Consider the following 21,691-nt stretch of genomic DNA (forward strand, 5'->3'; position numbering starts at 1 on the left):
GTAATGGCCGCCATTTCATTTCTAACATTCTAACAGCCAGCCCTTCAGAGCACTCGTGAGACTCATGAAAGCCTCTTGTCCCCACAAGAGCGTGAAGGCTCATGGGAAAAACAGGCTTCTCCACTTATCACAAGGCTCCATTTTGTAATTCAGGCTTTTGCGGGACTCCTGCGGGACTCTTGCAAAACTAACCGTCCAAATATATAATTATATTTCACTATTAATTTGTCAAAATCTACTGAACAGATTTACAGCAAATCACAAAAAGCACAACCTGTGGACCAAGATCTGTCTTCCTGCCAAATTTGGTGTAATTCCATTCAACTGTTTTTGCTGTAGCCGTGTCTAAAGAAGTCTATGGAAAATGCTTGGGGATTTTACATTTTGGGACCCCCACCTTCTTCCTCGGTATCTGCTTGACGGTTTACCCCAAAAAGTTCCAGAAAGAAGGTGAGGTGGCTGAACACTTTTTTGGGAAAGTTTTGTGGTGGTTGAACGGGACCACACTTATCAGCAAACCAAAAAATGCTTCATCAATGGAAAAACAGACCTAACTATAACTACCTACTGGCGACCACCAGAGGGTAACAAGTTATGCATGGTGTTAGACTTTTCATCCTTGGCGTGGTCTCCCTTAACTTTTTGCCCACCCTATCACGACCCACCAATCCGCCACCTTTTCCGGGACGGGAGCCCCGCCGATAAAAACACGGCGGAAACAGATCACGAACGGGAAAACGCTCACCTCTATACACTCCACGAGGAATCTGGACAGCATGGAACCCGAATTAAATATCCTACCAGCGATTGTCTACCTGCCCCTCTACCAGGAGCACGAACGCCGCCGCAGGAGACAATGGTGAGTACTGCACCTACGACACAGGGGAGGGGGGAGGAGAAAAAATTACGGGCACACACATACGCGACACCCCCCCCCCCCAAATCCCCACACACCAATGCAGAGCAACAAGTCAGATTTACACCCCCCAAACTCCCCCGAATAATTCAAAGACAAAATAAAATTATCATTAAAATAGAAGTATATTAAAGCATATTTGAACTTAAGTGAAATATTAGATTATTAAAACAAATAAATCACAACATGAAGAATATGAACATAGTCCAAAAGTCCGGCACATATTGGCTACATGCCATTGTCCGTGGGCCAATGTGCATAAACACATGGGCAAAGCCCACACACGAAACCCGATTCCATTGGAGAGAACACTGCTGGGGCATCAGATAATAAAACCACAGGCACCTCAGGGGGAAGGGAAGGGGGGGGGCACCTCAGCCACATGAGTCCACGACGCCAGATCCACGAGGGGCCTCCATACCTACTGTACCATCCTGGGGAGTGCAAAGCCACAGTCTCACAAGTCTTTTCAGTGGGTGGATTGCCCACTGTACCATCCTGGGGAGTGCAAAGCCACAGTCTCACAAGTCTCTACAGTGGGTGGATTGCCCACTGTACCATCCTGGGGAGTGCAAAGCCACAGTCTCACAAGTCTCTACAGTGGGTGGATTGCCCACTGTACAATCCTGGGGAGTGCAAAGCCACAGTCTCACAAGTCTTTTCAGTGGGTGGATTGCCCACTGTACCATCCTGGGGAGTGCAAAGCCACAGTCCATCTGGTGGATTACAGACTCCACTGGTTATGGAGGAGGCATGGTGCCCAGAGTGCTACGCGAAGCTCTGCCCGACACAGATCCGGCCCTGCCAATGGGCCAGCGGTGCTTGAGATGAAGGCCCCAGCAGAGCGGTGCTTGAGATGAAGGGCCCAGCGGAGCGGTGCTTGAGAGGAAGGGCCCAGCGGAGCGGTGCTTGAGATGAAGGGCCCAGCGGAGCGGTGCTTGAGATGAAGGGCCCAGCGGAGCGGTGCTTGAGAGGAAGGGCCCAGCGGAGCGGTGCTTGAGATGAAGGGCCCAGCGGAGCGGTGCAGAGACGGCGGGGCCCAGCGGAGCGGTGCTTGAGAGGAAGGGCCCAGCGGAGCGGTGCTTGAGATGAAGGGCCCAGCGGAGCGGTGCAGAGACGGCGGGGCCCAGCGGAGCGGTGCTTGAGAGGAAGGGCCCAGCGGAGCGGTGCAGAGAGGGCGGGGCCCAGCGGAGCGGTGCTTGGGATGAAGGGCCCAGCGGAGCGGTGCAGAGACGGCGGGGCCCTGTTCAGCGGTTCTTCTCACGGCGGGGCCCTGTTTAGCGGTTCTTCTCACGGCGGGGCCCTGTTCAGCGGTTCTTCTCACGGCGGGGCCCAGCGGAGCGGTGCTTCTCACGGCGGGGCCCTGTTCAGCGGTTCTTCTCACGGCGGGTCCCTGTTTAGCGGTTCTTCTCACGGCGGGGCCCTGTTCAGCGGTTCTTCTCACGGCGGGGCCCTGTTCAGTGGTTCTTCTCACGGCGGGGCCCTGTTCAGTGGTTCTTCTCACGGCGGGGCCCTGTTCAGCGGTTCTTCTCACGGCGGGGCCCTGTTCAGCGGTTCTTCTCACGGCGGGGCCCAGCGGAGCGGTTCTTCTCACGGCGGGGCCCTGTTCAGCGGTTCTTCTCACGGCGGGGCCCTGTTCAGCGGTTCTTCTCACGGCGGGCCCTGTTCAGTGGTTCTTCTCACGGCGGGGCCCTGTTCAGTGGTTCTTCTCACGGCGGGGCCCTGTTCAGCGGTTCTTCTCACGGCGGGGCCCTGTTCAGCAGTTCTTCTCACGGCGGGGCCCAGCGGAGCGATGCTTCTCACGGCGGGGCCCTGTTCAGCAGTGCTTCTCACGGCGGGGCCCTGTTCAGCGGTGCTTGTCTTGTGTTCCTAGGGAACCAGATCTGGGCAATCATTCCCGCTCAGTCGCCATCCGACCTATCGCTTGCGGGGCCCTCCTGTGCTGGACTCCTGGGCCCGTGGGTGTCCTCCGTCACACCCCAAATGGGGCTGGTGGGGCCCTCCTGGGCAGCTCGCCTGCTGCCGGACTTCTTCGCCCTACTGCCCTTGCCCTCCTTGGACGAATCTCTGGGGCCCTTGCCTCCCTTGGAAGTATGTCTGGGGCCCTTGCCCTCCTTGGGCGAATCTCTGGGGCCCTTGCCTCCCTTGGAAGTATCTCTGGGGCCCTTTCCCTCCTCGGAAGTATCTCTGGGGCCCTTACCCTCCTTGGAAGAATCTCTGGGGCCCTTGCCTCCCTTGGTGGATGGGCCAGGTGACGGTGCAAGGCTGGTGTCCTTGGGGGCAGCCGTCTCAGGCCTGTGGCGCCGGCCCTTCACTTTTTTGCTTCTTTTCCCAGGGGGTGGGCTGGCTGTCCCCTTGCTGCTGGCCGATGTTCCTGCCCTAGGAGCTGGTGGACTCCAATAGCCCTGAACGATGGTCCTAGTAGGTGCAGGGCTTGTGGTGGCTGAGGTGCTGGTTGGAGTCTTACGAGATGGAGGGGGTGGGTCAGTTGTTGGAAAGAGGTCAAGGTTGGAAAGGAAAATCAATTTAGAAAGACAGGGACGGGTAGTTGTAGTGGGTATGGGAGTGAAGGAAGAGGATGTGGTTGTAGGAGAGTCAAGTGTGCTGTCTTTGGGTGCAGGTGCTTGTGACGGAGGCTGTCATGAGGTGGATGGCTGTTGGGTGGGTGGCTGCCTGCGTTTGTGTGGTTTGGAAGAGGGGGTGACAGACACACTGGGAGAGGACACAGGGGACGTGTAAATGGTAGTGGGGGTGGTGACTGCACGTGTGCGGACTGTTCTGGTGGGTGTGGTGGTGATGGACGTACTGGCTGATGGTGGTGTGCATGCAGGTGTGAGTGGAGACGTCACAGGGAGGGAGGAGGGAGACGAGGAGGAGGGGGACATAGTGTAGGCAGTGGGTGTTGCTGTGTCTGCATGTGGATGTTGCTTGGGTGAATGCTTGTGTGATCTGTGGTGCTTATGTCTGGATGAGCTGCCCTTGGGTGTTGATGTGTGTGCAGGCTGGTCTGTAGGTGTGTCTGGGATAGGCAGAGGAACAGGGGAGTGGGACTGGGTTGAGGAAGTTGGAGGGGGAGGCTAGACACAGGGACAATTGCTGCCGTCAGTGCTGAGGCCAGAGCGTTGAACGATCGCTGATGGGCAGCCTGACCCGAATGAATGCCCTCCAGGTATGCATTGCTCCGATGCACCTCCCTTTCCACTCCCTGGATGGCATTCAAAAGGGTAGACTGCCCAACAATGAGCGTCTGGAGGAGGTCAATGACCTCCTCACTGAGGGCAGCAGGGGTAACTGAGGCAGGACCTGAGGTGCCAGGGGCGAAGGAGATGGCCGGCTTCCTGGCCGAGCGGGCACGGGGCGAAAGCTGAGGGGCTGCTGGGAGGGCGGAGCTGGTTCGCTGGGTGGCGGCTGTACCTGTTTTTGCGGTGGGCACGGATGGTGCCGCCACCACAACGGAGCTCCCTTCCGAGGACGTGTCGGTGTCGCTGACGTCTCCACGGGTCCCCGTTGTGGAGCCCCCCTCGCCCTCCGTCTCACTGGTTAAGTCCGAGTCGGTTGCAGGGCCCTCCGGGCCCATGTGAGATGCAGCTCCCTCGTGCGCCGATGCCACTTCTCCTCCGCCTGATGATGCAAATGCACACATGAGTAGGAAAACCAAAAAAAAGGGGGGGAGAGAAGAAGGAAAGACATGTTGAGTGCATGCATTGGCGGCACCGTTGGCGGAGAGGACAGACACAGAAGCCCCCTGCACTACGCCGCGCACTCGGGGTACACTACTCAATTATTGTGACTTGGCCTACAAGTCTATGGACGACAAATGCACACATAGGTGAGCCCGGGCCATGGATAGCTGTACTTAGCACCCTACAGAGGTGGGGGGCGGGGGCACAGGGCCATGTCTAACGGAGGGGCCTAGCCTACAGAAACCGCCCTGGCCTAGAGATAGCCACAGCCCTCCTCCCCCACCCAGATGCCTCCACTGTGCGCTAATGTAGCAGAATGTGCTGATACTCACCCCCTTGTGTCTGCTGTGATGTCCTCACGCGCCCATCCAAATCGGGGTAGGCCACCGCCAGGATTTGGGACATCAGGGGGGTCAATTGACGACTGGCACCCCTCCTACGTTGGGAGGCCATCCCCAGCAGAGCCTCGGCGGTCTTTCTGCTCCCGCGGCGGATGTCCTCCCACCTCTTGCGTCAGTGGGTGCCCCGTCTGTTGTGGACCCCCAGGGCCCGGACGTCCTTGGCGATGGCACGCCAAATGTCGATCTTCTGATGGGCGCTGACCTATGTGACATGGACAGGGTGGAAAAAGAAATATCATCACTTTTCTGCATGGTCGATGTGAGTGGCCCCCCCTCCCCAACCTTGCCATGTGGCACATGCTCTCATCTGTCGTGCGTTGCTATCCTCATACGCTCTCCTCCCCACCATCTTACATCCACCCCACTCAACACAGGCATAGCCCATACTACGTGCTCCCAGTGTACTTACCTGTTAGTCTGGAGGACCGTAGAGTAGCGCATACTGGGGGAGGACCCCATCAACAAGTTTATCCAATTCCTCAGATGTGAAGGCAGGGGCCCTTTCCCCAGTCGCAGCAGCCATTGTCTCTTCCAGACGGAGTTCACAGCAGCACTTGCAGTATAGGTCCTCTCCTGTGGATGATCAGGTCTCGAGTGATTAAGCAGTTAGAAAATGGCGGTCACGCCCGCGGCGGTGCGTACCGCGGCGGTGCGTACCGCGACCGCCGGCGCACATCGTCATTGGCTCCTGAGACCCATAGGGTTCTATGTTAACCAATTCTGCTTTGCGCCGCGGTCTTCGACCGCCTACCGCCACGGTGTGCCACGCCAGCGCATTGACCTCACATCCCATTGTCACACTTCACAGGTCAGGCAGCCGCCATTTCAAGGGCCCACATGGCTGAATTTCTACGGCGTCACACAGGCCTTGCATTGCCACTCATACAAGCCATTCAATGCATAGCGAATCGTGTACTGTGCAAGCTGTGGTTACGTACCTGTGGGTTGCTTGACTCTGTGCTCCATGTTGTCCTTCCTAGGCACCGTCCACTGGGACTTGCGAGGAGATGGAGGAATCCTCCCATGTACAGACCGCTGGTGGACCTGTCGACAATGGAAGAACGACATGTCATACTTACATACAGACTTGACCGAGCCACTATACAGGAACTGTGTGCCCAGCTGGAGCCAGACCTGATGTCCCCCATTCGCCAACCCACAGGGATTCCCCCTCTGGTGCAGGTTCTGTCAGTACTCCATTTTTTGGCAAGTGGATCATTCCAAACAACAGTGGCCATATCATCAGGGATGTCTCAGCCTCTGTTTTCTAAGGTTTTGTCCAGAGTGTTGTCTGCCCTGCTGAAACACATGCAGAGCTACATTGTTTTCCCTGAGGTGGCCGATTTGGCTACAGTGAAGGGTGATTTCTATGCCCTTGGACATATCCCCAACATCATTAGTGCCATTGATGGGACACATGTGGCCTTGGTTCCACCCAGTGGCAGTGAGCAGGTGTACAGGAACAGAAAAAGTTATCATTCTATGAATGTCCAGGTGGTCTGTTTGGCTGACCAGTACATCTCCCATGTAAATGCCAAGTTCCCTGGGTCAGTGCATGACGCGTACATCATGCAAAATAGCAGCATCCCTTATGTGATGGAACAGCTACAGAGACACCGTGTGTGGCTAATAGGTGACTCTGGTTACCCCAACCTGTCGAGGCTACTTACCCCAGTGAGGAATCCCAGGACAAGGGCAGAGGAACGCTACAATGAGGCCCATGGGCGAACTAGGAGGATTATGGAAAGAACCTTCGGCCTCCTGAAGGCCAGGTTTAGGTGCCTGCATATGACAGGGGGATCCCTAATGTACTCACCAAAGAAGGTGTGCCATATCATCGTGGCCTGCTGTATGCTTCACAACCTGGCTTTGTGATGCCAGGTGCCTTTCCTGCAGGAGGATGGTCCAGATGGTGGTGTTGTAGCAGCTGTGGAGCCTGTGGAGAGTGAAGAGGAGGAGGACGACGGGGACGACACAGACAACAGGGACACAGTGATACAACAGTATTTTCAGTAGCACACAGGTACGAATCAACCATGCCATTTTACATTTGCTTAAAGTCTCCTGCCTCTCTACTGTCTGAGTTCCCCCCCAGTTCCTGTTAACTGAGTTGTGACTTTCCCTTCCGTTTTCAGAGATGTGGGCCCCACTGGGTGACCTCTGCTTTGTTTGCCCATGGACTACAGCTGTGTGACAGTGGTATGTTGTCATCACAATGTAACTGAACATTTTGGCACCGTTATGTCTAATACATTTGTTCAAATTACAAGCAGACTCCAGATTTTTTTAGTGCAAAAAGTGATTTAATTCAAGTGCTAAATTTATGGAACATGATTGTAAAACGGGGATGGGTGATGGTGGAGTAATGTCCATGGCAGAGTCCAGTTCTCAGTCGCACAGGTGCATTGTCCATATGCCTGTGGAAGGATGGAGCAGGGGCAGTTCAAGGTTGGACAGGGTGACAATGTGGGACACTGGGATGACATCAGGGGGTATCGTTTGCTGGCGGGGGTCTTGCAATCCTACTCTGTCTTCTTGTGAGATCTCAGGTTCCACTTGCGGGTTGGTTCTTCTTCTGCAGGAGGTGGGGTTCTGGTGGCCTGTCGTTGTGTGGGGGCCTCCTGTCCACTAGCGCCGGCGGAGGTGGTAGGCTGTTCCTGGTCCAGGCTAGTGACAGGGGCCCTTTGTGGTGCCACATGGTCCCACAATGTGGTGACTATCTGGGTTAGGGCCAGGACGATGGTCTCCATTGCGGAACTAATGTTCCTCAGTTCCTCTCTGAACCCCATGTACTGTTGCTCCTGCATGACCTGGATCTCCTGGAACCTGGCCAGTACCATAGCCATCGTCTCCTGGGAGTGGTGGTATGCTCCTGTTGGACTTTTGCTTATGCAGGGTCATCCCCAGTCTTTTTTCGCCTCCTGCCTCCTATTTTTTTTCTGACATGTTGCTGTTGGCTTTTCAACTCTGAGCACTTTACCACTGCTAACCAGTGCTAAAGTGCATATGCTCTCCTGTTTAAATTGTATGTAAGTGGTTTATCCATGATTGGCATATTTGATTTACTAGTAAGTCCCTAGTAAGGTGCACTAGAGGTGCCAGGGCCTGTAAATCAAATGCTAATAGTGGGCCTGCAGCACTGGTTGTGCCACCCACATAAGTAGCTCTGTAATCATGTCTCAGACCTGCCACTGCAGTGTCTGTGTGTGTATTCTTACACTGTAAATTCGACTTGGCAAGTGTACCCACTTGCCAGGCCTAAACCTTCCCTTTCCTTACCTGTAAGGCACCCCTAAGGTAGGCCCTAGGTAGCCCCAAGGGCAGGGTGCAGTGTATGGATAAGGTAGGACATATAGTAATGTGGTTTATATGTCCTGACAGTGAAATACTGCCAATTTCGTTTTCACTGGTGCAAGGTCTGTCTCTCTCTCATAGGATAATATGGGGGCTACCTTTAAATACGATTAAAGTGTAGATTCCCCTAGAGAGTAGATGGACATGTGGAGTTTGGGATCCCTGAACTCACAATTTAAAAATACATCTTTTAGTAAAGTTGATTTTAAGATTGTGCGTTTGGAAATGCCACTTTTAGAAAGTGAGCATTTTCTTGCTTAAACCATTCTGTGACTCTGCCTGGTTTGTGGATTCCCTGTCTGGGTCAGTTTGACAGTTGGGTTGTTTTTCACCTCACACCAGACAGTGACACAAAGGGAGCTGGGGTGTGATCTGCATTTCCTGATTAGCCATCTCTGCTAGGAGGGAGGGGTGGAGTGGTCACTCATCTGAAAGGACTGTGCCTGCCTCTGACAATGCTGTCTCCAGCCCCCTGGTGTGTGTCTGAGGCCTTGCCTGGGCAAGGCAGGATTTCACAAGAAGGTGTGAGTCCCCTTTGAAGAAAGGTGACTTCAAAGACTAAAATGGGTATAAGAAGGGCACCCAAACTTACAAACTTTAGAAACACTTCTGGAACCAAGAGGAACCTCTGCCTGGAGAAGAGCTGATAGCTGAGGAACAAGTGCTGCCCTGCCTGTGACTGTGCTTTGTGGAGCTTTCCTGCAGTGCTGCTTCTGCCAGAGTAAGAGGGCAAAGACTGGACTTTGTGTGCCTTCCATCTTGAAGAAGAAATCTCCAAGGGCTTGATGTAGAGCTTGCCTCCTGTTGTTGAAGTCTCAGGGATAGCAAAGACTTCTTCCTGCCAGCACCTGGAGTCTCTGGAGAGACCCCTACTCTGCTCTGTGGTGCCCTTCCAGTTCCTGGGACCCTGAAAGGAGAGGCTGGCAGCCTAAGGACAAAAATACACGCACCGAGCGCCGTGCGGAGAAAAGATCGACGCGAATCCGATCGCGGCTGAGAAAACGACGCGACGCCGGTTCCGCAGCTGAGAAACGACGCCGCAGGAAACGCGACCGAAAAACCGACGCCCGGAGCAGGAGAAACGACGCGCAGCATCGCTGACGGAGGCTGAGAGATCGCACCCTGCGCCGCGGGACTTTCGGATCGTCGTGTGGCTGGCTTTTTCAACGCGCACCGCCGTGCCGAGTTGTTTTCGATGCACACAGCCGTGCAGGGTTACTTTCGACGCACACCGCCCGTGCGGGGTTATTTTTGACGCAAACCAGGTACATTTTCACGCTAGCAGCGCTAGTGTTGTGTTACAATTACCTAAAGACTCTTTTTATTTTAAACCTTTAAAAAATCATAACTTGACTTGTGTATGTTGGATTTTTGTCGTTTTGGTCTTGTTTTGTCTAGATAAATATTTCCTATTTTTCTAAACTGGTGTTGTGTCATTTTGTAGTGTTTTCATTAAGTTACTGTGTGTGTTGGTACAAATACTTTACACCTAGCACTCTGAGGTTAAGCCTACTGCTCTGCCAAGCTACCAAGGGGGTAAGCAGGGGTTAGCTGAGGGTGATTCTCTTTTATCCTAACTAGAGTGAGGGTCCTTGCTTGAACAGGGGGTAACCAGACTGTCAACCAAAGACCCCATTTCTAACAGCTCCCATGATGGAGGAGAGGGCCTCTTGGAGAGTCGGTTCCCTGGGCCTGTCCCCCCCCTGTCGCACAGCAGCCCTCCCAGTTCCCCTGTTTCCCTGGGCCTCTGTCCCCTGGACGGTGTGCCCACTACCACTGCCCCCAGGTCCCTGTTGTTGTTGGGGTGGTGGGTCAACCTGGGTGCCCTGTAGTGGTGGACACACCGCTGATTGACGTGTCCTGGAGATAGAGGCATGGGCCCACTGGGTGGGAGCTGTGCTGGTGTTCCCAGAGGGGGTTGGGTCTGGTGTAGCCTGTGGCTGTCTGTGGGGAACCGACTGTCCCGAGGTCCCCGATGGGCCGGGCTGGTCATCAGGGTCCAGGGAGACAGAGCTGCTGTCATCACTGGGGGCCTCTTCTGGGGGTGGGATGGACATCTCTGGACCCTCCGTGGTGGTGTGGTGGCGTTCGGGTCCTGCAGGGGTATAAGAGTATGGTTATTGCTTCTGTGTGTGGCATTTCGTGCAATGGGTGGGTGCCCGTGTCCCCCGGTGCTGGCATTCCCTTGTGGGGGCTTTTGTGACGGTGGCTTGTGGGGGTGATGGGTGTGTGTAGTGGGCATGCTTTGGGGATGGGTGTCCATGCTTTGGGGAGGCATGCAGGGCTAGGTTTTGGGATGGGTGGGTTGTGATGGTGAGCCATTAGCAAGGAGTTGGTGTGATGGGGGTGGGGGTGAGGGTGGGGGTATGATTTGGCATGCAGGTGGGGTGGGGGGAATGAAGTAGTGAAGATTTGACTTACCAGAGTCCATTCCTCCGCCTACTCCTGCGAGGCCCTCAGGATGCAGGATGTGCAAGACTTCCTCCTCCCATGCTGTGAATTCTGGGGGAGTAGGTGGGGGTCCGCCGCCATTCTTCTGCACCGCAATGTTGTGCCTTGATACCATGGAACGCACCTTCCCCCGTAGGTCGTTCCACCGCTTCCTGATGTCGTCCCGATTGCGTGGATGCTGTCCCACAGCGTTGACCCTGTCCACTATTCTGCTCCATAGCTCCATCTTCCTGGCAATGGTGGTGTGCTGCACCTGTGCCCCGAAGAGCTGGGGCTCTACACAAACTATTTCCTCCACCATGACCCTGAGTTCTGCGTCAGAGAACCTGGGGTGTCTTTGGGGTGCCATGGGGTGGTGTGGATGAGGTGAGGGGTGGTGTATGTGTTGTAGAGTGTGGTGAGTGTGGTGGTGTATGGTGTTTTGTGCGTCGAAAGTGTGTGGGTGATGTTGTGATTTGCCTCTGTGTGATGGTCTACTCTATGCTGTGCTCTCTCTCTCTGTCCTTCACTTGCAATTGTGGTCCTACAGGTTTGTGGGTGATGTGGGTGTGTGTTTTATACTGGATTGTGTGTGTGGGAGTGGTGTGTGTATGTGTCTCAGGTGTGTGTATTTTGAATTATCCAATGTGGATGTGTTTTGTAAAGGTGGGTGTATTTTGACCGCGGCGGTGTGTACCGCCAATGGAATACCGCGGTTGAAAGACCGCTGCGGGGATTTGTGGGTCGGAATGGCATGGGCGTATTTCTGTTGGCGTGACGGTGGAGGTTTGGTCATCGCCAGTTTCCCGCTGACCTTTGGTGTGGCGGATTATTGTGGATGTCGGGTTTTTGGCGGTTTGCCAGTTGCGGGTCAGAATGACCGTGGCGGTTTACCGCGCCGCGGCGGTGTTATGGCGGCCTTCTGGCCGGCGGTAAGCGACTTTTACCGCCGAGGTCAGAATGACCCCCATAGTAATGTGTTTTATATGTCCTGACAGTGAAATATTGCTAAATTCGTTTTTCACTGTTGCAAGGCCTGTCCCTCTCATAGGTTAACATGGGGGCTACCTTTCAATCTGATTAAAGTGTAGATTCCCTTTGGAAGCGGATGGACATCTGGAGTTTGGGGTCTCTGAGCTCAAAATTTAAAAATACATCTTTTAGTAAAGTTGATTTTAAGATTGTGTGATTGAAAATGCCACTTTTAGAAAGTGAGCATTTTCTTGCTTATACCATTTCTGGGACTCTGCCCGTTTGTGGATTCCCTGTCTGGGTCAGTTTGACAGTTGGGCTGGTTGCACCTCACACTAGACAGTGACACAAAGGGAGCTGGGGTGTAGCCTGCATATCCTGATGAGCCATCTGTGCTAGGAGGGAGGGGAGGAGTGGTCATTCACACCTGAAAGGGCTGTGCCTGCCCTCACACAATGCAGTCTCCAACCCCCTGGTGAGTGTCTGGGGCCTGGCCTGGGCAAGGCAGGATTTCACATTCCAAAGAGACTTTACTTTGAAGTAGGCCTGCTTCAAAGGAGAAATTGGGTTTAAGAAGGACACCCAAAACTACAGACTTTAGAAACACTTCTGGAACCAAGAGGAACCTCTGCCTGGAGAAGAGCTGAATAGCTGAGGAAGAAGAGCTGCCCTGCCTGTGACTGTGCTTTCTGGAGCTATCCTGCAGTTGCTGCTTCTGCCAGAGTAAGAGGGCAAAGACTGGACTTTGTGTGCCTTCCATCTTGAGAAGAAATCTCCAAGGGCTTGATCTAGAGCTTGCCTCCTGTTGTTTGAAGTCTCAGGGACAGCAAAGACTTCTCTCTGCCAGCACCTGGAGTCTCTGGAGAGACTCCTACTCTGCCCTGTAGTGCCCATCCAGTTCCTGGGACCCTGAAAGGAGAAGCTGGCAGCCTAAAGACAAGACAATCCACGCACAGAGCGCCGTGCGGGGAAAAGATTGGCGCGAATCCGATCTGCGGCTGAGAAAAACGACACGCCGCTGGCTCCGCAGCTGAGAAACGGCGCTTGCAGGAAACGCGACCGAAGAATTGACGAACGGAGCAGGAGAAACGACGCGCAGCATCGCTGGCGGAAGCTGGGAGATCATAACCTGCGCTGCAGGATTTTCGGATCATCGTGCGGCTGAATTTTCGACTCGTGTACCGCAGTGCAGACTTATTTTTTAAACACACCCGTCCGTGCGGGGTTATTTTTGACGTGCACCAGGTACATTTTCACTCTAGCAGCGTTAGTGTATATTTAAAACTACTTAAAGACTCTTTTTGATTTTTAATTGATAACTTGACTTCTGTATGGTGGATTTTTGTCATTTTGGTCTTGTTTTGTTTAGATAAATATTTCCTATTTTTCTAAACCTGTGTTGTGTCATTTTGTAGTGTTTTCATTAAGTTACTGTGTGTGTTGGTACAAATACTTTACACCTAGCACTCTGAAGTTAAGCCTACTGCTCTGCCAAGCTACCAATGGGGTAAGCAGGGGTTAGCTGAGGGTGATTCTCTTTTACCCTGACTAGAGTGAGGGTCCTTGCTTGAACAGGGGGTAACCTGACTGTCAACCAAAGACCCCATTTCTAACATTGGTGATCAGTGGTTGGGATTTGGACTTGTATTTGTACTTGGCATACAGTGATTAAGTGTACACTACTGTTGTGATCTCAGACCACTATGTGACCACATACTACTTGTTTGGTGAGCTTTTGATTTTTCTCTTTGGGACTGTTTTTATTCTACTCCATTTTTTATCGCTGATTCCTTGATTTTGGGAGCTTGTTTTTCTGTCTTTGGAACTTTGCACTTGTTTTTTAATCTTCATGTCCCAAGCTGGAGATGCATCAGTTGGAGCTGACTTTGACCTTGAGAAATTTGAGGGTTATACCAAGGCTCAGTTGAAGCAGTTCTGTAAAAGTTTTGACTGTCCCATTAAGAGCTTATCCAGGAAGGAGGAGCTGCAAAAGGCGCTGAGGGCCTGGGTGACAGCCAAAAGCACTGAAGGGCACACAGAGGATGAGGGAGATGAGGAGGAGGAGGAAGAGTGTTCAGTACACAATGGTATTGTGGGTGGGCCTGTTTTGTCCAGGGAGAAGGTCTCCAGGGCAGGTAGCAGTGTCTCATCCAGGGGTCTGACACCTGAAGAGTTGCAGGACAGAAGACATGCCCTACTTTGGAGGGTTTGCGGCAGCAGGCTGCAGACCAGGTGGCTGGCAAGGAGCCAGGATCACACCTGATTTATTGGGAGGATGACCTCCTGTATAGCAAGCCTAAGGTTCCTGAGGCTGGGTCAGCCTGTGTGCTGGTGGTACCCCAGTGCTTCAGGGCCTTCCTACTGGGGTTGGCTTATGATGTGCCTTTAGCTGGACATTTGGGGCAGGACAAGACCTTTGAGAGTCTTGTCACCCACTTTTACTGGCCCCTAATGCGCAGGCACTCAGTTGCACATTGCAGGTCTTGTCAGACTTGTCAGGGAAGTGGCAAAAGTGGGAGGAAATGTAAGGCTCCCCTCCAACCTTTGCCTGTTGTCAGTACTCCCTTTGAGAGGGTAGGCATTGACATTTTGGGGCCTCTGGATCCCAAGACAGCAATGGGCAACAGGTTTATCCTGGTCTTGGTGGACCATGCCACCCTGTACCCAGAAGCTATTCTTTTGAGATCAATCACTTCCCCTGTGGTGGGTCGTGCTTTGATGGGGGTTTTTACCCGCATGGGGTTCCCCAAGGAAGTGTATTTGATAGGGGTACCAACTTCATGTCCACGTATATGAAGTATTTGTGGAAGGAGTGTGGGGTAACCTACAAGTTCACCACCCCTTACCACCCCCAAAGTAATGGTCAGGGTGAGAGATTCAACTGCACCTTATAAGGCATGATCATGGGCCTGTTCGCCTACAGGGAGGTGCCTCAAAAGGGACTTGGGTTTAGTCCATTTGAGCTGATTTATGGCCACCCTGTGAGGGGACCTTTGAGTCTGGTTAAGGAAGCTTTGGAGAAAGCTCCTAGTAAACCCCCCCAGGATGTATTCAGTTACATGCTGGCTTTGAGAAACCAGACTGCCCACTTCAGGAGTCTCGCTCAGGAGAACCTGGAAGCAAGCCAGGAGGATATGAAAAGGTGGTATGACCAGAATGCCACTCTGGTCGAGTTTCAACCTGATCAAAAAGTGTGGGTGATGGCACCAGTGGCGCCTAGGGCGCTCCAGGATAAGTGGACTGTGCCTGCTCTATTGCTTGCCTCCTGTTGTTTGAAGTCTCAGGGACAGCAAAGACTTCTCTCTGCCAGCACTGGGAGTCTATGGAGAGACTCCAACTCTGCCCTGTAGTGCCCATCCAGTTCCTGGGACCCTGAAAGGAGAAGCTGGCAGCCTAAAGACAAGAAAATCCACACACAGAGCGCCGTGCGGGGAAAAGATTGACGCAAATCCGATCTGCGGCTGAGAAAAACGACGCGCCACCGGCTCCGCAGCTGAGAAATTATGCTTGCAGGAAACGCGACCGAAGAATCAACGCTCAGAGCAGGAGAAACGACGCGCAGCTACGCTGATGGAGGCTGGGAGATCACAACCTGCGCTGCGGGATTTTCAGATCATCGTGCGGCTGGATTTTCGACTCGCATACCGCCGTGTGGAGTTATTTTGGACGCACACCCGCCCGTGCGGGGTTATTTTTGACGTGCACCAGGTAAATTTTTACTCTAGCAGCGTTAGTGTGTATTTAAAACTACTTAAAGACTCTTTTTGATTTTTCATTGATAACTTGACTTCTGTATGGTGGATTTTTGTCATTTTGGTCTTGTTTTGTTTAGATAAATATTTCCTATTTTTCTAAACCTGTGTTGTGTCACTTTGTAGTGTTTTCATTAAGTTACTGTGTGTGTTGGTACAAATACTTTACACCTAGCACTCTGAAGTTAAGCCTACTGCTCTGCCAAGCTACCAAGGGGGTAAGCAGGGGTTAGCTGAGGGTGATTCTCTTTTACCCTGACTAGAGTGAGGGTCCTTGCTTAAACAGGGGGTATCCTGACTGTCAACCAAAGACCCCATTTCTAACACATGGCATTTATAGAAAGCCATAGAAAACCGCCATCTGGTAAACACTGCAATGATGTAGCAATAGTTGATAACAAAACTCATTGCCCACTGTTGTTACATCATGAAGACCTTCCAGGCCAGGGTGACAGAGCTCTGTGAGGGCCTATTAGCGCCACACTACTTGCCTGCTTTGACTGAAAGGAGTAAACCAAGCTGCAGGAGTGTGAAGGAAAGCAGGGAAGGTGGTGGGAGATCATTAAGGATGGCAGGTCTGATATGTTTCACATTTGTGTGAGCGAGTAGAAGCCATATTCTGTATGGCTACCCCATTACTCCTCTACCCATGCGTAGCAGCTGAAAACATGTAAAGATGATTTTCAGGGTCCTATATAACATCAAATTATACATGGGTAAAAGGTGAATTATGAAGATGTTTTTTACCTCAGGGTTCTGAGTGGCATCACAGTCAACTTGAGCTTTGCTCTCATTGTCTATTTCAAGTCACTCAGAACCTATGGAAAAACATCCCCATAATTCATTGTTACCCATATATACTATATGGTGTTGCAAACTGATTAATTCTTACAAAATTTCTGATTGAAAAAGTATTGTAGTGAGGATGTTACTTGGGCTTTCTGTAGGGTAATAACTCAAGTTGGTCGAAATCAAATATTTTTACAAAATATATATCTCTGGACATCTTACCTGTGAGTGTATTGCGCTTCTAATGTTTTTTCACTATATACAGATGCTTGGAAGAGCTAATGAAACTAAACCTAGGCTCGATCATATTAAGTTTCAGCCCATAATTGCAGATCTTTGTATGATTTTAGAAAACGTTGCCTGGATGAAATATAAATCCTCAGCCTAGGCAGATTTAAAATAACCTGTTGTCAATTTGGTTGTTAACCTTATGTTTGATCAAGAACTGACAAAGCAGCTGTAAGCAGAAACTCAAGGACCCCGCAAATCACCAGAGCTGCCAAAACAGTGTTACCAAGCCGTATCCTGAACCACCCATTGGTGAGACAGAGACAAATGATGGTGGTGTTATCTTGCATCCCAACACTCTTCTTAACTGTAGGGATCATATGACCATACTCCATGCTGTTGTGAGAGCACAATTGGAATCACGGTCTTTGTCAAGACTATAGCTAGAGCTAAAGTTTAGACATTAGAAACGGCTTGTTATGTCAACTAGGCTATAACAAGACTATAGCTAGAACTAAAGTTTGGACATTAGAAATGGCTTCTTGTGTAAACATGGTGTCCCAAGTGACAGACATCCAAGATGAAGCTAGAGTCAACAAATTTCTAAGGTTAGAGAGTGACTGCATATTCTAGTATCTTCAGGAGACGTGACACAATACTCTACTCAATTTACTAAATTTCAATTACTTGCCAGGGGATGAAACAGAGAATTGTAAAAGTAAAACCTTTCCAAACGAAACGGAAGAGGTCTGTTGTTCATCAACAGCCACCAATTATTATTTTGTGTAGGTTTGTGGTGTAGTCAACGCAAGGTTTGAGGCTGGGGGGTTGAAACAGATTACAAGTCAAAAGGCAGTCCCTGGACCAATCGAGTTGAGTAGAGTAGTGGTTTAAATGGACAATTGGTGCACCAATTTAATATGAATGGGACAGTTAGACACGAAGAATTGCAAGTCTGTGTTCTAAACTGACAAACCCTAACATGTCACCTGAATTGTCCTTATAGTACTATACATACCCAAAGGCACATAAGGCCCTTCGGTGGCAATCCACTCGAAGCATGTGTTCTCATTTCACTCTACAGGTACTGCAGGACTCTCCCATTGTCTGCTTACTTTCCCACTCATCAACTCAACTACCCATCTCTCTGACACAAGGTTGCATGCATGCTGCAGGCCTGCGGTGATCAGGAGAAAGTGGCTTTTTAGAAGCAGGTGCAATGACTGGTTTCCAAAATACCCTACTTCCCACATTTCCCCCTCTTATGGTGTTGTCGGCCTGTGACGAGATGTGTCCTGTGACATTGACCACTGTGATGCCAATTTTGAGACTCTGCCCCATCATCGTTGATGGGTGTGGCCTTGGTTATGTCTGCTTCCAACCAATCTGCACATAGATTCTCACCCAGCTAGCATACCTCATAACTGGGGCATTTAATGTGAAGCTGGTGGAAGCTCAGGAGTATTCAGTACATTTGCTCAGTATATTAGTTCCTCTGGGTTTAATAGGCAAGTAACGCACAAAAAAGCCTTTCTATCATGTGATCACATTGCAGATGGGATTTTGTATTTTTTTTTTTAAATCTTCTTTTATGTGAACTCTGATCTCTGGCAAGTTAGGTTTAACAAGTCCATAAGGACAAAAAAGGGAAATATTAATATAACCAAACCGCAAGACAACCTCCTCGCTGTGACGTCCAAGGACTCTCAAAGTCAAAAGAAGCAGCAGGGACTCTAGTGCTGACAAGAAGTGCTCAGAATGATTCATTGGTTTTAAGCACATGCCTTGGCAAGGAGCCAAAATAGACCAGCAGCTCTGCAAAATTCAGGCCGGGGAGGGAACGAGGGAAGGCTAGGGTGAAGGGTAGATTGAAAACAATAGCTTGGAAGGGCACAGCTCGGTGTTCATGTCTTTGTTAAATATAACTGCTTCCATCTTCATCTGTACAAAATACACTTTACTGAAACCAACTCACTTCGTATGCAATATGGATGATGTTAAATACGTGTCACATCAATTTATTATGCGGAATGTGTTATCAGCCGGTGAAACGCTTCCTGAGATCATACTAATAAACTGCAATTATTGTGCTTCAAGATTCGCCAGTATATGCTTGCGGCGCGATATCAGCCCCTGGCATTGTGGACGTGCTCCTGTACTTTCCATAGCGGCTCATCACAGCAGTCGGAAAGGAAGACTGGGGTTGGGGAAGAAGGCTCGACGCCCTCCACAATCTGCTGCGGTCACAGGGGAGGAGAGAGCTCTGGATGCGGGCTAAATAAATGTTGGCTGAAAAACTAATAACTACACGAAGAGAGCGGAGGGAGGGGATTCACTAAGAAATTCTGCTGCACCTCTAGCAATTTATTTAATTAGATTTGAGCAGGGATGCATGCTCTCAGCGAATGCACTTCTTTCCTTTGCAAAATCTGGATTTTATACCGAATGTCCTTTCCTCGGGCTAAGGGTATTGACATTTTCATACTTAAGAAATATATACATTAATGGCGCATGCACAAGAAAAATGTGTCTCAATACGTGATGTGCTTATAGCAAACTCTTGTGTTAATTTTTGCCACCAGGCATTTTTCTAATTTTTAATCAATCTGGTGGTAATAGTGCATAAACTAGAAGACTGCATAAAATCATACTGAGGTTCACACAGTAGTGTGACAAGGACTGAATAGTTCTGCAAGAATTACAGCTCTCATGAGACAAACATCTCTCCTCAAGCAGCACTGAATCTTTAGACAACCCATGCAATATGGGTTCAATTCACAAACTGCTTGTTGTAGTAGGAAGAACCTCACAAATGCGAGTTTACTACTCAATAGTAAATGTGAGAGTGGTCTAGGGGAGTGGCTAGAAAAAACTAGCATACTTACTACTAAAAGGGAGGAGGTTAGGGAGGAGTAGGGAGGGGATAAAGGAAGGTTAGGGAGGGGTTAAGGGAGGGACATGCAGCGACCCACAAACAAGTAAGAAGCCCTTTGCTACTCACAAATTGCACGTCTAAAGTTACTACAGCTAAAAAAGGACCCAAAACAGTTGTAAATATATTCCAGCTCAGACTTGCACCTCAGCCACCAGCCAGTGATCTCTCAATGGCACAACATATGAAAAGTCAAAAAGTTTATTAACCTTGAAAAAAATAGTTAAAATATTTGTATGTTAAAAATTATTTTAAACTGAATTTATATATTTATTTAAAATGTAGAAGAAAATAGAAAAATGCTACAACACTGTTAACTCTGAATTAAATATTTAAAATATATTACATTAAATGAATATTAATTTTCTGAAGTTTGAAAGTAAAACTTCCAACTTAAACTAAAGTATGTATTTTGATAAATATACTTTATAATGCATAAATAACAACTAACAGTACTGTGTAAATATGATTTAAAGTAATATAATTATGTTAATACAAATATTTTTACATAAATGTTTACATAAAAAAGTTAATTCAAATATATTTACATACAATAAAATATGTTTTGAATATTTTTAGATACTTTATTTAAAAATACATTTAAATTATTTATATTTTTAAATTAACATTATTTCCTATGAGGTTTTATTTTAACTCTTTACCTCCATTTTTTTCTCTGGTGGGTGTTGCAGTAACAATGGTTAGCCCTGTGCGGTGCTGGACTTACTACTGCTCCTTTTTGTCTTCAGTTACTTTACACTCATAAATTTGTCCCTATCCCCCATTTTAGGAGGTTAAGGCATGTAAATCTCCACTTTTTAGTAACTTTAGACTCAGATTTTGTGAGTAGCCCAAAGTAGTAAAATTACTCAAAAGTTGAAGAGTAGATTTACTAGTAGTAAATCTACACTTGTAGATTTACCTTTGGGAATAGGCCCTGTAGTGGTTGTGTGTTAGCTGATTCTACACAAGGCCTTGAACTTATAATCGGATGCATGTAATCCAATGCTATCCATCAAATGAAAAAATAGCAAGGGGCTATGCCCACATTTGGTTAGAACACGGACATCCAGCGTAGATCCACGTGGGGCAGATTCATGCAGCATTTTCAGGATAACAGTTAAGTACATCATTCCCATTCAGATTAATTATATGCAAATGTATCTTTTAAGAATATCTTGAAAATAGAATGCATGTCACAATATCAAGCATCAAATTGTCATCCTATTGAGAAATTCGACTACCACATTATTGTGAAGATTGTATACATTTACAAGGAATGTAGACATCCAGTTAAGGTTAGTAAATCTTTGTTTAACTAAATATATTGACCTGCCTAACATTATGGTAGTTGATGTTTTGGATTGGATATTATTGAAGGAAGATATTTAAAACGTGATATTGCAATTGTTACTATTCTGGATGGGACATTATTTCAGAATGATTTTTAAAACTCAATATTGTGACAGTTGATATTCCAGATATGATATTATTGCAGGAACTCATTTAAAACTGAGTATTCTGTCAGAATAACGTGAAAACCTGGCACTGAATCCTCCATCATAGAATACTGGTCAATGAAAAGAAACAATACAATACAAATGAAACATACATTTAACAAAAATGGAAAGGCTTAAACGTACATCGTCCCAAACCATCATGCTGCTGTGAAAATAATTATTATGTACACTTATTCCTTGAAAAATCATAATAACAAAAGAGACACATATTAGTAACATTTCTACCTTTCTTACTGATATAGCCCTGAATATGAAGCAAAGAACAAAGTGATAAACAATTGATATGTAAGTTGGAACAATGCTGACAGAGATCCATTGCGTTTCGAAACAGAAAAGCTAAAACAAGTGACTGGAAACAAATCTACATTGTTAGAGTGCATCTGCAGAACTAGTTTGGTTTTTGTAAAAATTCTTTCTCCAAAATTCCAAGTCTATTCGCAGATCCTTACAAAAGATAGCAGTTAGTACCAAGCTCTTCAGTTGAAATTGTGTAAACAATACACAAAGCAATTTTATGTGTATGTTTGAATTAGTTGCACAATTAGCAATTTTTATTAGTGGTGTCTATTTTGACATTCAGAAATGGTGGTTTTAGACCTGTAAGGAGATTTACACATAAGAAGATTTGCAGTGGGCAATGGCCTGGCTTTTTTGTATGCTACTGCTGAATAGCATTTGTATTTTAGCAGCACCATCTTGAAAGGGCATTATAGG

Source organism: Pleurodeles waltl, chromosome 6 (genome assembly GCF_031143425.1).
Source record: "Pleurodeles waltl isolate 20211129_DDA chromosome 6, aPleWal1.hap1.20221129, whole genome shotgun sequence".
NCBI classification, from domain to species: Eukaryota; Metazoa; Chordata; class Amphibia; order Caudata; family Salamandridae; genus Pleurodeles; species Pleurodeles waltl.